This window comes from Scyliorhinus canicula, chromosome 2, assembly GCF_902713615.1.
Source record: "Scyliorhinus canicula chromosome 2, sScyCan1.1, whole genome shotgun sequence".
In the NCBI taxonomy this organism is placed as follows: Eukaryota; Metazoa; Chordata; class Chondrichthyes; order Carcharhiniformes; family Scyliorhinidae; genus Scyliorhinus; species Scyliorhinus canicula.
In genome coordinates, this window is record NC_052147.1 from 102343247 (window position 1) to 102360485 (window position 17239).

Here is a 17239-nt window from a genome sequence, read left to right on the forward strand (position 1 = left end):
GGAGTCTGCACGTTCTTCTCATGTCTGCGTGGGTTTCCTCCCATAGTCCAAAGATGTGCAGGTTAGGTGGATTGGCCATGATAAATTGCCTCTTAGTGTCCAGGGATGTGCAGGTTAGGTGGATTGGCCATGATAAATTGCCTCTTAGTGTCCAGGGATGTGCAGGTTGGGTGGATTGGCCATGATAAATTGCCTCTTAGTGTCCAGGGATGTGCAGGTTGGGTGGATTGGCCATGATAAATTGCCTCTTAGTGTCCAGGGATGTGCAGGTTGGGTGGATTGGCCATGATAAATTGCCTCTTAGTGTCCAGGGATGTGCAGGTTGGGTGGAGTTACAGGGATATGGCAGGGGACTGGGCCTAGGTAGGGTACTCTTTCAGTGGATCGGTGCAGACTCAATGGGCCGACTGGCCTCCTTCAGCACTGTAGGGGATTCTTATTGGAGTCACGAGGAGATAGAGAAAGTGGATGACTGCAACTCCAACAGCACTCAAGCTGTTCAACACCATCCAGGATGCAGCTTGATGAACACCTAGCCACTGACTTAAATATTCGCTCCCAACGCATGGTGGCAGCATTATGTACCATCTGCAAGATGCACTGTAGCGACTTGCTGAGGCTCCTTCAACAGCATCTTCCAAACACTCGACGACACCACCTAGAAAGATAGGGACAGCAAACGATTGGGAACACCACCAACTACTGGTTGCCCTCCCAGCTACACTCCATTCTGACTTGGAACTATATTACTGTCCCTTCATTGTCATTGGGCCCAAAACTGGAACTCCCCGACAGCAGGTTTACCTGCACAACTTGGATTGCAGGGGCTCAAGAAGGTAATTCAGCACCACCTTCCTCTCAAGGGCAATTCGGAATGATTAACTCTGCTGGGTTTACCAGTGGCTCTCAAATCTCAGGAACAAATTTTTAAAAAGTGAGTATTTTGTCATGGCTATTCCACTATTAAGGTGGTAAGGCACAACCCACCTCCCCAACCAGAGGTTTGGATAAGAATTAAGGGGAGGACATGAGCGGGACAAGCTGGAGAATGAGGACGGTGAGTGTTGTTCTCTCTGCTGCAGGTACAGGACATCCAACTTCCTCCGGGCCATCTCCATCAGAAACTCCAGTGCCACATCCAATACCGATCCCCCTCAGTCCCTGAGCCATCCGGCATCACGCTGCTGTCTCTCACCCAGAGCAACCAACACCTTCAGTGGAAATGAATGGGAGGATCCCACACATAAGCAGCTCCCTGAAAGCTATATATGCACCCCATGGACGGGATTCTCCGTCCCGTCAGTCCTGTTTCCCAGCACGACACACTCCACTGGCAATGGGATCCTCCGGAGCCGGTTCCGGCAGCCGGCCAATAGGGTTTCCCATTGTGGCCATCCCACACCGTCGGGAAACCCGCAGGAGTTGGTGTGCTGCCGGTGAAGCGGAGGATCCAGCAGCTTATCTTTCTGGTTACCACCTCCAGGCATTTCAAATCATGTTAATCATCAATTACACCTAAATCCAGAATATAAAACAGAAAATGTTAGAAATGCTCAAAATTCAGGATCTGCTCTTCTGAGGAAGTGTTATATTCAACTCAAAACACTCTGCTTCTCTTTGCACAGATGTTGTCAAGGAATCCCTACAGTGCAGAAGGAAGCCATTCGGTGCATCAAATCTTCACCGACCCTCCGAATGAGCACTCCCCCCTATCCCCGCAACTCCATAGCCTAGCCTGCACACCTCTAGACACTAAGGGGTAATTTATCATGGCCAATTCGCCTAACCTGCACAGTATTTGGACTGTGTGAGGAAACCGGAGCAGCCGGAGGAAGCTCACATCGGCACGGGGAGAACGTGCAAACGCCACGCAGTCACCCGAGGCCGGAATTGAACCTGAATCCCTGTCGCTGGATCCCTGGCGCTGTGAGGCAGCAGTGCTCAGCACTGAGCCATCTTGCCACCCCAGCACTTTTTGTTTTCGTTTCTGATTTCCAGCATCTGTAGTATTTCACTTTCATGCTGAATTCAGTCTTTGAAACTAGTGTTTCTTACTTACACACGGTGCACATTTAGTAGCTGATTTCACTCTTTCACCGAAGTGTTCTCCTATGTCTGGTAACTTTCACTTTTACGAGAGGTGAACTTGGCACTTGCTGCCTTCTGTCAGAAGTGTATTTAGCAAGCAAATACTCACAATTAATCATAAGAGTGAAACATTTCCTCACTGTCAGGCTTAACATTTTCTGAGGCCACTCAAGCACGTGGCACATTTTACAATCCCAGTGGCGTTCCCCAGTTGCCGTGCAACAGCCCGAAGGTCCCTGCGAAATAATTTAAAGGGGCCTCACACGTAAATAAATCAGCAGGACACTCCCGCAAAATAAATGAAGGGTGCCTTTGCTGGCACTGCATAACGGCAAAGGACTGATTTCACAGGCAACTGCACATTCAATTACTACGGATAACATATAAACATCACAGTCCAGCGAGTGGTAAGTCAGCACCTTACAAACACATGCAGACAAGGAGCCCTCCTTCACCATACATCATAACACTGGCTAATTAAATGTGACAAAAGTGATATTTATTTTGAAGTCTGAACTATACATTCAGTGCCTTCTCTTTTTTGATAAATAGTGCAATCTATTCCAGAGAATATTTATCATTCTACTTGTCCAAACTCATTAAAATTAATATTTACAATTTTTTTTAAAACCGGCATTGCTTTTTTTTGGTTATTGAGCAACTTATTCCTCTGATGGATCACTGTAGCATAAATGCCATCTAACCAGCAGTGAATTCTAAATTGTTATTGTTTCTGTCCCCAATCCACATCGCTAAATCATATTATCTGGTCATATGTCTCATTGCTGTCTGTGGGACTGCACTGTACACAATTATATATCCCAATAACACAACAGTGACAACACTTCAAAAGTATTTCATTATCTATAAAGCGCATTGGGACAGCCTGAAATCGTGAAACGCAAGGGACAGGATTCTCAGTTTCACAGAATAAACGTTGACACCAACGCAGAATTCGTGGACTTGCACAACAGAAAACCTGGCGCCACACCTGGACCGATTCCGCTACTGTTAAGAGGCTAGCACTGGCGGCATGGGAACACAATCGATTCCAATGAGAAATAGAACATAGAACATAGAACACTACAGCGCAGTATGGGCCCTTCGGCCCTCGATGTTGCGCCGACCTGTGAAACCATCTGAAGCCTATCTGACCTACACTATTCCATTTTCATCCATATGTCTATCCAGTGACCACTTAAATGCCCTTAAAGTTGGCGAGTCTACTACTGTTGCAGGCAGGGTGTTCCACACCCCTACTACTCTCTGAGTAAAGAAACTGCCTCTGACATCTGTCCTATATCTCTCACCCCTCAATTTAAAGCTATGTCCCCTCGTGTTGGTCATCACCATCCGAGGAAAAAGACTCTCACTGTCCACCCTATCTAACCCTCTGATTATCTTATATGTCTCTATTAAGTCACCTCTCAGCCTTCTCCTCTCTAACGAAAACAACCTCAATTCCCTGAGCCTTTCCTCGTAAGACCTTCCCTCCATACCAGGCAACATCCTAGTAAATCTCCTCTGAACCCTTTCCAAAGCTTCCACATCCTTCCTATAATGTGGTGACCAGAACTGCACGCAGTACTCCAGGTGTGGCCGCACCAGAGTTATGTACAGCTGCAGCATGACCCTGTGGTTCCGAAACTCAATCCCCCTGCTTATAAAGGCTAGCACACCATATGCCTTCTTAACAGCCCTATTAACCTGGGTGGCAACTTTCAAGGATTTATGTACCTGGATGCCGAGAACTCTCTGTTCATCTACACTACCAAGAATCTTGCCATTAGCCCAGTACTCTGCATTCCTGTTACTCCTTCCAAAGTGAACCACCTCACACTTTTCCGCATTAAACTCCATCTGCCACCTCTCAGCCCAGCTCTGCAGCTTATCTATGTCCCTCTGTATCCTATAACATCCTTCAGCACTATCCACAACTCCACCGACCTTCGTGTCATCTGCAAATTTACTAACCCATCCTTCTACACCCTCTTCCAGGTCATTTATAAAAATGACAAACAGCAGTGGCCCCAAAACAGATCCTTGCGGTACACCACTAGTAACTGAACTCCAGGATGAACATTTGCCATCAACCACCACCCTCTGTCTTCTTTCAGCTAGCCAATTACTGATCCAAACCGCTAAATCACCTTCAATTCCATACTTCCTTATTTTCTGCAATAGCCTACCGTGGGGAACGTTATCAAACGCCTTACTGAAATCCATATACACCACATCAACAGCTTTACCCTGATCCACCTGTTTGGTCACCTTCTCAAAAAACTCAATAAGGTTTGTGAGACATGACCTACCCTTCACAAAACCGTGTTGAGTATCGCTAATCAACTTGTTCTTTTCAAGATGATTATAAACCCTATCTCTTATAACCTTTTCCAACATTTTACCCACAACCGAAGTAAGGCTCACAGGTCTATAATTACCAGGGTTGTCTCTACTCCCCTTCTTGAACAAGGGGACAACATTTGCTATCCTCCAGTCTTCCGGCACTATTCCTGTCGACAAAGACGACATAAATATCAAGGACAAAGGCTCTGCAATCTCCTCCCTGGCTTCCCAGAGAATCCTAGGATAAATCCCATCTGGCCCAGGGGACTTATCTATTTTGACATTTTCTAAAATTGCTAACACCTCCTCCTTTTGAACCTCAATTCCATCTAGCCTGGTCAACTGAACCTGAGTGTTCTCCTCGACAACATTGTCTTTCTCCAGTGTAAACACTGACGAAAAATATCCATTTAATGCTTCCCCTATCTCCTCTGATTCCACACACAACTTTCCACTACTATCCTTGATTGGCCCTAATCTTACTCGAGTCATTCTTTTGTTCCTGATATACCTATAGAAAGCCTTAGGGTTTTCCTTGATCCTATCCGCCAACGACTTTTCGTGTCCCCTCCTCGCTCTTCTTAACTCTCCCTTTAGGTCCTTCCTGGCTAACTTGTAACTCTCAAGTGCCCTAACTGAGCCTTCATGTCTCATCCTAACATAATGGTGCCAGATTTGCCCGTTTCGATTCACACTCGTGAGAATGATGAGCTGCAGCCGCACATACACACTGCGCTCCCCACACACACCATCGCTGGCAACAAGATGACAGCGAGGATGCAGCCCCGAGGTTTACAGATGGCGAACTGGAGACCCTCTTGGACGCGGTGGAGGAGCGGAGCAAGACCCTGTACCCCGGCCCGCCGTTTTCTGTGCCTGCGTGCAGGTGTCAGAGGTCATGAGCGCCGTGGGCAACACCATCTGGATGGGCCAGCAGTGCCACAGAAAATGTCACGACCTCCTCAGGGCGGCCAGGGTGGGAGAAGACAGGAGGGGGACCACCGGACCAGCAGCCCCTCACCCTGGATGTGGTCGGCGGCCCGCAGGATCAGGAGGTCACCAAGGTGAAGCTCGGCCGCGGGCGAGGAAGCGACACCCCACTTAATTGCGGTTCCCCGTGACACGTGTGCCAACCCCCACCCAACACCATCCCCACACTCACCCTCATCCCATACCCCCCCACCCCCACACCACCCTCACGCCAACACCACCACTCCTCCACCCCCCCCCCCCCATCCCCATTCCCCCCCCCCTACCCCCGGTCCTCAGTCTAATCATGCGTCTTGTCTTTGTGTCTTGCAGGAGTTGCTGCAGATGGTGTGGGTCCATCTGGCATCTCCCACCCCCAGCCAGTGCCACAGTCAGTTGGAGCCCCCCCCCCCCCCACCCCTGTGAGCCAAGCACTGACGAGGAGAGCAGTTTGGACACCAGCCCTTCGCCCTTCACCCAGGAAACCCCGGAGGTCGAGTCAGAGGATGATAGCGATTTCCCGTCACAGCTGTCTCCAACACCCTCCACTATCCCAGATACATTCACCTTGGTTGGGCAGTTTAGTGAAGAGACTTCTGGGACCTGGTGCACATCACACAGCAGGTAGAGGTAGGAGCACCTGAGGGGGCAGACGGTCGGCGGCAGACCGGCCCAAGGGACCAGCTGCCATCCAGATGAGTCTCATGCTTCTGGAACCAACAGTTCCATCTATAGTGGAGATGCAGTCGCACAGCCAGGGACTACATGAGGAGTTGTCAAAGAGCATCCAGTACCTACAGCTGCAGTTGGAGGAGTCCAACCGCATGCAACAGCAGGAGGTGGTGCCAACCATGCATGCCACTCAGGCCAACATCGCACAGGTGGCGTCTCTGGTGGAGACATTGGAGGGCAACGGCTTTGGCCATGGATCAGCATGTCCAAGATCTGGGGAATTCTGTGCAGGTGTTGGCCGAGGCCCAGGGAAGGGTTGCCGCCTCCCAGGTGACCGTGTCCCAGAGCCACCTGCAAATTGCAGCGGCACTCCTGAGCTGGGTCAGTCACAGCAGGCCATGACTGCGAACGTCGGTGGCATTGCCCATCATTGGCCAACGTATCGCAGACACAGAGGAAGATGGCGCAGTCACTGGTTGATGTGACACAAACCCAGAAGATGATGGCACAGTGGCAGCGATATGTGACGCAGTCCCTGACAGAGATGGTCCACTCCCTGTGCTCCATGGCCGCGAGCGAGCAGACCCTGGTCTAGACCTGAACGAGCCTCCTGGACTGGCATCGGAAACGTTTCTCTGCCCAATCGCCTTTTCCGATTTCGGTATTGAGGTCAATCATGGAGGAGGTGGTGTTGTTGTTTATCCTTATCGACTAACGGAGAATGCCGCACAAGTTTTTTCTTTCTCCCTTGCTAGACTAACCGATCAAACGTTCGCAAGTCAAGATATGGACTACAGATAGCCCCCCACAAAGTTTTAACACAGCAACTGCCACAACATTAACACAGAAGGAAGGAGCTTTTGCATCCTGGAAATCCGGAAGAAAATATTTCCTTTGAGTTCTGCCGGGTTAAATCAGGACCTGGTTTCAATATTTGTCACCGTTTCCCACTCAGAGTGAGAAAGTGGCTGGCTGTGCGACGAGTCGGCCATCAGCCCCAGGCTGTGGTCAGGTAGCTGGCAGGACAAAGGGAGGGATTGCAAAGCCTGGGATAGGGGGTTAAATTGGAGGCCAAAATGGCAGTGAAGGGAAATTGGAGGCCTTTTCTTTTAGTCTTTATGGGATCTGGGCATTGCTGAAATTCCAGCATTTGTTGCCCAACTTGAGAAAGTGGTGGTGAACCATGGCATTCACCCATCCCCAAAATATATCACCAGCATCCACCCCCATCCATATCCATTCTCCCTCCACTCACCACAGATACGCACAACCCCCCCATTGGGAGTCGCACTATGGTCTGGCCCTGCCATTCCTCCCTGGCAGTGCCACCCTGTGCCACATGTTCCTCAACACCCCTTTAAAGGCTTTACTTACCACTGCACCCTCGAAGCGATCTTCTCAACTGCCTCACGCCTGGCCAAACCTTATGTAAATAGCACCAGCGAGATGTCACGCCGGTGCCAGGTGAATATTCCGTGAGGAGGGAAGGTCTGGACAGTGTGCTCATTAATGACATGCTCATGTATTCCGGGCTCTCATGGCATGTTTGCGTGATTCCACCAGATATAGGGGGAAAATTCCCAAACCCAATCGCGCAGGAGAAAATCATGTTTTTCAATTTTCTCTTGAGTTTCAGCCGGTGCCAAGTTTCTCATGGCCCGAGGGAGAGGGCTCAAAATCATCCCCGTGTTTCCAGGCAACGTGCCTCAACGGCTACTGTCCGTGGCCTTGACATCGATCATTATGAAGTGCTTCGAGAGGTTGGTCATGAGACACATCAACTCCATACTCCCAGAATGCCTTGATCCATTGCAATTTGCATACCACCACAACTGGTCCACAGCAGACGCTGTCTCCCTGGCCCTACACTCATCCCTGGAGCATCTCAACAACAAGGACGCTGACATCATATTCCTGTTCATTGACTACAGCTCCGCCTTCAACACAATAATCCCACCCAAACTCATATTAGAACTCCAAAACCTAGGACTTGGCTCCTCACTCTGCAACTGGATCCTCGACTTCCTGACCTGTCGACCACAATCAATAAGGATAAACAACAGCACCACCTCCTCCATGATAGTCCTCAATACCGTGGCCCCATAAGGCTGCATTCTTAGCCCCCTACTGTACTCCTTATACACACATGACTGTGTGGCAAAATGTGGCTCCAACTCCATCTCCAAGTTTGCTGATGAGGCGACCGCAGTGGGTCGGATCTCAACAATGACGAGTCAGACAGCAGAAGGGATATAAAGAACCTCGTGGTGTGGTGGAACAACAACAATCTCTCCCTCAACATCAGCAAAACTAAAAAGCTGGTCATTGACTTCAGGAAGCGAAGTATCATACACACCCCTGTCTACATCAATGGTGCCAAGGTGGAGATGGTTGACTGCTTCAAATTCCCAGCAGTGCACATCACCAACAATTTGTCCTGGTCCATGCTACAACCAAGAAAGCATAACAGCGCCCTTACGTCCTCAGGAAACTAAGGAAATTTGGCACGTCTGCATTGACAGTTACCAACTTTTACAGATGCACCATAGAAAGCATCCTATCTGGTATGGCAACTGCTCAGCCCAAGACCCTAAGAAATTACAGAGAAGACAGCCCACACACTCATGAGAAACCGGCCACATCCATTGACTCTGTCTACATCTCCCGCTGCTTGGGGAAAGCGGGCAGCATAATTAAAGACTCCTCCCACCCAGGTTATTCTCACTTCCAACCTCTTCCATCAGACAGGAGATACAAAAGTCTGAGAACACACACTAATAGGTTCAAAAACAGCTTCTTCCCCGCTGATACCATACTCCTGAACGATCCTTTTATGGACTGAACTGATCTCTTTACACATCTTCTCTACTGAGTAGTACTACACTCTGCATGCTTCACTCGATGTCTGTATTTACATTGTGTATTTATGTATGTCCTATGTTTTTCATGTATGGAACGATCTGCCTGGACTATACACAGAACAATGCTTTTCACTGTACCTCGGTACACATGGCAATAAACCAAATCAATGAATCAATCAGTCAGCTCTCAACAGAGATTAAGAGGCTGGACCAGATGCCATAACATTTTTAAGTTTTAATGCGGTGTGGAACTAACAATTCATTCCAGGATTGATAATATAAGAAATAGGGCTTGGTTATTTTGTGACAAACTTCATTAAAACAAAATAAAACAAAATATTTAAACCTTTACTTCATACAATTTCTTAACCTTAAGACATGAGTTCCCAGTAGACAGCACATCCAGTAAATTAACAGCTCTCTTTCCACTTACATGGGTAGGCAAAGATGATTCTCTGCTTCATTTAGAACCCTTTTGAAAGTCTGTAATTTGGAGCAGCTTCCTTCTCGACCTCTCTGAGTGACCTCCACAACCTTCTGCTATAACTGTTCACAAAACAAAATTCTGTCTGTCCGTTGGTCTCTCTCTCTCTCTCTCCTCTTCCTCTCTCTCTATTTATCTCTCTCGCTCTGCCATTCCTGTGCAACTAACCTTCCATTGACTGACAAATAGGTCATCAGACTCTGTGATGGGCTGATTGCTGGCCAAACAATGTTGTCCCAAATGACAATGGATCATGAGTGGTTCATCCTGACTGAACTGAGGCCTCCTGTGTATTCTAGTGAGTTTAAGTCTGAATGGGACAAGGTAGCATGACAGCGGACATATCCCTCTAACTCTGCTGCAGGCAGTCGTTCTCCCCAGTCTGTTCAACACTTAAATTGTCTTCTACATCATGGACCCCATTTCTGGACCCAAGTTCCTAATATCTTCCAATCATGACATTATGCACCCCCCCCCCCACCCCCACCCTGCCCCAAATCCAAGAGCTTTCAGTGAGTCAGAGACTCACTATTGCCATCAATGCCACAGGGAAAATGGTGATAGCAATGAACCCACCAGAAACCCAGGATCAGCAAGGGCTCCAGGACATAGACGAGTAAGGGCTGGATAGGGAATTAAGGGAGGGGTCTGCTGGCTAGGCAGGGCAAATGGAGATTGAGTGAAAGAGCAGGAGAGTATCTCTCACTCAATACCTAACCCCCCTCCCAATGCTGGGTCCCTTGATCAGGCACTGAGTGCCTGATGATGAGGGACCCATCCCAACGCTACCGCCAATCTGCATCCCCCACCCCACTCCACCCATCAACCCTCCCGGAAACTGCAAGCAAACAAGACGGGGTTTGTGTTTCGAGTTTCCCACGTTGTGACTGCCCCACCAGCTACTGGTTGAATACCGGCAGTGGTGGGATACGGTCCTTACATTTGCATTAATTGTCCAATTTGGTACTTCAGTTGGCATCGGGGTAGGAAGTGCATCCATCACCTTTTCAGCCCCGGTCTTAATTGGGGCAGAAGAGGGAAGATGGTGGCGATCCCACTTGTCACCCTCCCATCCAATTAAATGCCTTCACCTCCAAATCCATCCTGAGGGGAAAGGGGTGGCAGGGGAGGGTGGTGGAGGTGACAGTAGGGCTGGAGATGCAGCAATGAATTCCTTTGAAGAGCAAGGGCTGAGATTCTCGCCTATCTGGCGAGGCGGGGGGGGGGGGGGGGTCCCCCGGCGTGATGGAGCCCCCGGCGTGATGGAGCCCCCGGCGTGATGGAGTGGCATGAACCACTCCGGCATCGGGCCGCCCCAAAGGTGCGGAAATCTCCGCACCTTTAGGGGCCAAGCCCTCATATTGAGGGGTTAGGCCTGCGCCGGAGTGGTTGGCGCTCCGCCGGCTGGCGTGAATGGCATTTGGCGCCATGCCAGTTGACGCCGAAAGGACTTCGCCGGCCGGCGTAAGTCCGCGCATGCACCGGAGCATCAGTGGCTGCTGACGTCATACCGGCGCATGCGCAGGGGAGAGGGTCTCTTCCACCTCCGCCATGGTGAAGACCATGGTGAAGGTGGAAGAAAAAGAGTGCCCCCAAGGCACAGGCCTGCCCGCCGATCGGTGGGTGGGCCCCGATCGCGGGCCAGGCCACCGTGGGGGCACCCCCCCCCCCCCCCCCCGGGCCAGATCGCCCCGCACCCCCCCCCCCCCCCCCAGGACCCCGGCGCCCTCCCGTACCGCCAATCCCGCCGGTCGTCGTGCAGGCCCCCCCTGGAGTCTGATCCCCCTGCCCCCCCCACCAGGTCGGCCAGTGCGACCGTGAGTCTGAGCTCCCGCCGGGTGGAACCATGCCGGTGGAATTCGGTGGGAATTCGGCCAGTGCATCGTGAAGAATCACCGTGGGGGCCCCTTTCAACGGCCCCCGACTGGTGCTACGTCGACCAGACACGTGTGGCTGGTAGTGATTTTCCGGTCCGCGGAGAATTCGGCGCCTCGGGTCTGAGACCCCATTCTCCGCCCCTGCGTCGAGCGCAATGTTGGCGCGGAGGCTCGGAGAAGCCCCGTTAAGGTATCCAGTGTGAGAGTCTATCATCAGTGGAGTGCCAGTGTTGATTGGGAAATTGGCAGATTAACCGCTGAAGATAGTGAATAAACAAATACTGTCACACCTTCAAAATATAGTGCCCAATAGTTCTGCATTCATTTGGACTGAAGATATTTCAGAGTTGTGATTTAATTGGAACGGTTTTGGAATTCTACAGTGAATGAAAGTACATTGCAAAGGGAAGATGTGCATTCGAAGGACACCAAATGCCCAGGAAAATGCATCATAGAATCCCTATAGTGCAGAGGAGGCCAGTCTGCCCATCGAGTCTGCACCAACCCTTCGAATGAGCACCCTACCTGGGCCCACTCCCCCCACCCTATCCCTATAACCCCACCCAACCTTTGGACACTTCGTCCAAATGTGCACCTAATGTGCACATCTTTGGATTGTGGGAGGAAACCGGAGCACCCGGAGGAAACCCATGCAGGCAACTCTACACCAGACACCTGGGCCGGGATTCTCCTCTACCCGGCGGGGCGGGGGTTCCTGGAGGGATGGAGTGGCATGAACCACTCCAGCGTCGGGCCTCCCCAAAGGTGCGGGATTCTCTGCATCTTTAGGGGCTAGGCGGAGACGAATGGCCTTCACCGGCCGGCGGAAGTCCGTGCATGCGCCGGTGCGTCAGAGGCTGCTCAAGTCATACTGGCCCATGCGCAGCGGAGGGGGTTCACTTCCGTCCCCGCCATGGTGAAGGCCATGGCGGGGTGGAAGTAAAAGAGTGCCGCCATGGCACAGGCCCGCCGGCCGATCGGTGGGCCCCGATCGTGGGCCAGGCCACCGTGGGGGCACCCCCGGGGCCATATCGCCCCGTGTCCCCCCCAGGACCCCGGCGCCCGCCCTGCCACCAATCCTGCCGGCACTGACGTGCGTTGATTCCCGCCGGCGGGAACGGCCTGTCAGCGGCGGGACTTCGGCCCATCGCGGGCCGGAGAATCACCGCGGGGGGCCCGCCGACCGGTGCGACGCAATTCCCGCCCCCGCCGATTCCCGGGTGGCGGAGAATTAGGGCCACAGCGGGGGCGGGATTGACCCCGGCACCGGGCAATTCTCCAGCCCCCCGGGGGGGTCGGAGAATTCCTCCCCAGAAGACGGAATCGAACCCGGGACCCTGGCGCCTTGAGGCAGCAGTGCTAACCACTGTGCCACTGTGCCACCCGAGGTAAAATGACTGAGCATGAGATCAATTGATGGGTTGTATTGTTGGTTTGTTTGACATTTGTGACATTGGACAGAGTAGGAGATACAGAGAGAGGACGATGAGTGTCGGAAGTGATGCAAGAATGGGGTAGCCATATCGTTACTTGAACCATTGCTGATCCGGACAGCAAAGAAGGCTCATATATCATCAGCTACCAAATTCTAATTTTGAATTAGTGTTTTCCTTTATGATACTGTTTCAAACAACCATCGGCCTATTAACTAGTATTGACACTCTTGAAATCTCATTATCAGTCCCTCCCACAGGATAGCACGGAGTGATCCTCTAATGCTGTCAGTGTTCCTGGATTGCCTTTTTATTATGGCAAAGACTTGCACTGACTGCATGTGGGACTTTGCTCATTATTGTGAATCGACCAAAATTCTTGTTAACATGCTTGGAATTAAGTGGCTAAATTGAGCATTACCTCATGAAAACACACGCAGACTGAGGCAGTTACCCCGGGAATATAAAACTGAAGAAAGAAAGAGCCGAAGGTTCCACCTACCAGCGATGTGGGAGCAAGTCAGTGTAAAATTTAAGGTGATATAACCCATTAGTTCACAAGTGTACTTTATTTCTGATGAATGGGGGAGGTGGATAACCACAGAGCAGAAAATTATTTTGTTGGTCATTTGAAGATATATAAGTGCAGGTTAATGAAACAATAAATGGATTTATGGTTGATTGAAAGCATTACTTTCTAATAATGGGTTTCCAAGCTTTATTCTTGAACTTCAATGCTTCTGTACATCAAATATGGGACCAAAACATTCCTCTCAGTTAAGCTTTATCTGTTTGTGTCTATTCGGAAATATCAATGGTGTCTTTCCAGTTGCCCATCTTTCCCTGTCTTGCATGTTTAATTCCACACTTCTTTTCCAACTCTACTGATTCATTTTGAGATTCATTATTGATGCGGACAGCACCTAAACTGTATTTCAATGCATTGCTGAAGGAGTTTGGCATTATCAAACACGAGGTTCTTTAAGCGAGACATAAAACTGAATCCCGCTCCAGTGGTTCTGGTGAATGTTCAAGATATCATGGCCTCTGGTTATAGAGGTGGGGCGTTCTCCCAGTTTCCCGATAAACAGTTCTCCAAAACAAACCCCCCCCCACAATTAACTGTGAATATTCATCCCACTGTTTGCATTTCAATGATACATTGATGCTTCAATATTGTACCAGCTAGCGATCTGGGTGCCACCAATCTAGATTTGTTGAGAGTTGCTTACAAGTGTTTGTACAGAAATAAGATACCGTGCTCTGCTTCATGGTCAAACTCATCCAGTTTGTGCATTCTCCTCCCCCAAGAGCATTTGCTTAAACCTTGATGCAACCTGCAATTCATTGCCTGCAGGATGCACCCCCAGGTCTGTCACATTTTGCCAGACTCTAGCCCCGTACCTATCCAGAACAACCTCTAGCCTGCGTCCTCAAGTATAATGCTTCTGTCACTGATGAAAATATTGAGAAATCCTATCCCTGAAAATTTTTCCAAGGATTGCTGTCGGGTTTCAAACTAGCACCAAGGGAGCTGAGGTGGAAAGACTTGAGAAGTTGAGTTTATTATTCCTGAAGCAGAGAAGCTTATGGAAAGCCAACATAGGTTTGTTAAGGTAAATGCATATTTAACAAACTCGCTTGCATTTTCTAATGAGGTAACAGAGAGGGTAAATGAGGGTAATGGTATTGATGTGATGTATATTGATTTACAAAAGTCTTTCAATAAAGTGCTGCACCATAGGCATGTGAGCAAATTTAGAGTTTGTGAAATATAAGGTAGCAACAACAAACAAAGAGTGGTAGTTAATGGTTGCTTTTTGGACTGGAGGTGGGTTTATAGTGGTGTTCCTTAAAGGTCAGTGTTAGGACCTAAACCTTGGTGTATATCGTACAATTTCAAAATTTATGGATAATGCAAAACGTGCAATCATTGTGGACTGTGAGAGAGAATAATGTAAAACTTCTAAAGGACATAGCCAGGTTGGTAGAATGGGTGAACAAATGGCAGATGAAATTTAAAGCAGAGTAGATGTGAAATGATTCATTTGGGTAGGAATAACTGAGGGAGACAATATAATATAAAGTTTACAATTGTAAGGGCAGCACGATGGTGCAGTGGTTAGCGCAGCTGTCTCACGGCGCCGAGGTCCTAGGTTTAATCCCGGCTCTGGGTCACTGTTCGTGTGGAGTTTTTACATTCTCCCTGTGTTTGAGTGGGTTTCGCCCCCACAACCCAAACATGTGCAGGCTAGGTGGATTGGCCACGTTAAATTGCCCCTTAATTGGAAAAACTGATTTGGGGACTAAATTTATTTTTTTAAAGTTTAAATTTCTAAAGTGGTTGCAACAGCAGAGACACTGGGGTGGGGTGAGAGGGCCGCAAATGTACATAAATCATTGAAGATGGCAGGATAGCTGAGAGAGCAGTTGATAAAGCATCTGATATCCTGAGCTTCATCAATAGAGGCATAGATTGAGTACAAAGTAAGGCAATTAAATTAAACGTGTATAAAATACCACAACTGCAGTATCACGCTCAGTTCTGGACGCCACACATTTGAAAGGATGTGAAGAGGGTGCAGCATAGGTTCACAAGAATGGTTCCAGGTATCAGGAACTTCAGTTACATCAAAACATTGGAGTAGTTGGACTGTACTCCTTGGAGAGGAGAAGATTGAGGGGAGATTTGATAGAGGTGTTCATGAGAGGGTCTGGACAGAGTAAACAGGGAGAAAATTTTCCTATTGGTGGAAGGATCGAGAACATGAGGCCACAGATTTAAAGTGATTGGCAAAAAAAGGCATGGTGACATGAGAAATCCATTTTCAAGCATCTGGGATTTACTGCCTTAAAGTGTGGTGGAAGAAGGTGCAATTAATGCATGCCAGAGAGAATTGGATTTTTAATAAGAACACGGGGAGCCCACACCGAGTAAAATAAGAATTTACACAAAGGACATGTACACTACCCATTCGATCCATCGCTCTCTGTCGGTGCTTTACTGGCCGACCTTTTATACATGGGTTAAATGAGGTACACCGCCCCTAGCGGGGGAGCTTGTATTGCGATAGGAGCTCAGGGAAGACAAGCATTCCCACCCCATAGGTTCTGCGCGGGATATTACAGAATTATTGAAAAGGGTTACAGAGAGAAGGCAAGACAGTGCCTCAAAGTCAATTTCTCTTTCAGTGAGCTGGCAGAGGCATAATGGGCCAAATGCCCTTCTGCTGGACTCTAACCAAACATGAATCTATAAATGCGTGTTGACCATTGGGTATCAGTAGCACTGTAAGTGTACACCAGCACAAAGCACTTCCATCTGTGCACTAATGCCAACTGTTACTCGTTTTACTGGAGTGTATTAACACGCCTCCGTTTAAAGGCCGTGTGCTTAACACTACTATGGCTCTGTGTATGTAATTGTGCTCAGGAGTCGCCAGGTGCCGTATTTAGACACCTCACAAGTATATCAAGGTCAGGTTCAAAGTAATAAATCTGTCCAAACGATTGATATTTATTATGACAAATATAATAAATACACATGCATACGCTAAAGAGACTAACTTACTTCTAATACTAAACAACTAAAATACTTATCTAGACAGGAACAGGCAAGGTCAGGGGACAAGGCCTTCGTCCCATTCTTGGTCTGCAACTCTCAGGTACTTAAAGTTGTCAGGATCTAGCAAGGTCTGGATCACGTAGCGATCGTTGTATTGGCACTTACAGTTCGATGGCTGATGGCTCAACGGCTGGTGATGGAACTGGAGTCAGGATGCGATGTATCAGCAAAGCGGAGCCGGAGCAAAAGTAGCAGTCAGAGCCGGAGCCAAAGCAGACCGAACCATGTGCGGGGTCTACTTTTATAGTTCCTAGAAGTCCGTGCCCCTTCGGGGCGGGCCTTTTACCTGCCATGTATCGATTGGGCCTTTCCCAATCGATATCTTCTAAACCCCCCAATCTGAGGGTCGTCCCTCGATGGGTGGGCTGTCCTTATGGTTCTTTGTGTTGGATACAGTGGTGATGTTCTGTCTGGGCGTCTACTCAAAAGTATCCATTCATACTTAAATGTTTCTATTGTGCGGGGTCTGGATCTGGATCACCTCATTACTATGTAGATCTTGTTGCCATTTACACCTTTGGCTGAAACTCTGCACCTGGCCAAAAACTGGTTTCTGTACGTGCAGAATGCTAATTAGTCTTCTGCAAACTGCTTGTCCTTGCTAAGACTGTTTTTCCCTGCAGCCTTAGCAGTTCTCCATTTTGTAGCCCAGTGTCCATCTTAGATGGCTACACAACGCAGCAGCAAAGTTGCATTGCAAGACTCATGGCTGCGAGCCTTGTTCACTCCCTCATGGACTGGGCATCTTGTTACTCCAGATCCCCAGATGTTCTGGTTATTCTGTGAAGGAAATACACACATAAATAGATCATGTGTATATAGGACATAATACTTCAGGATTGAGTAAGTGAAGCCTTAAAACATATACATGCATAGAAATAACT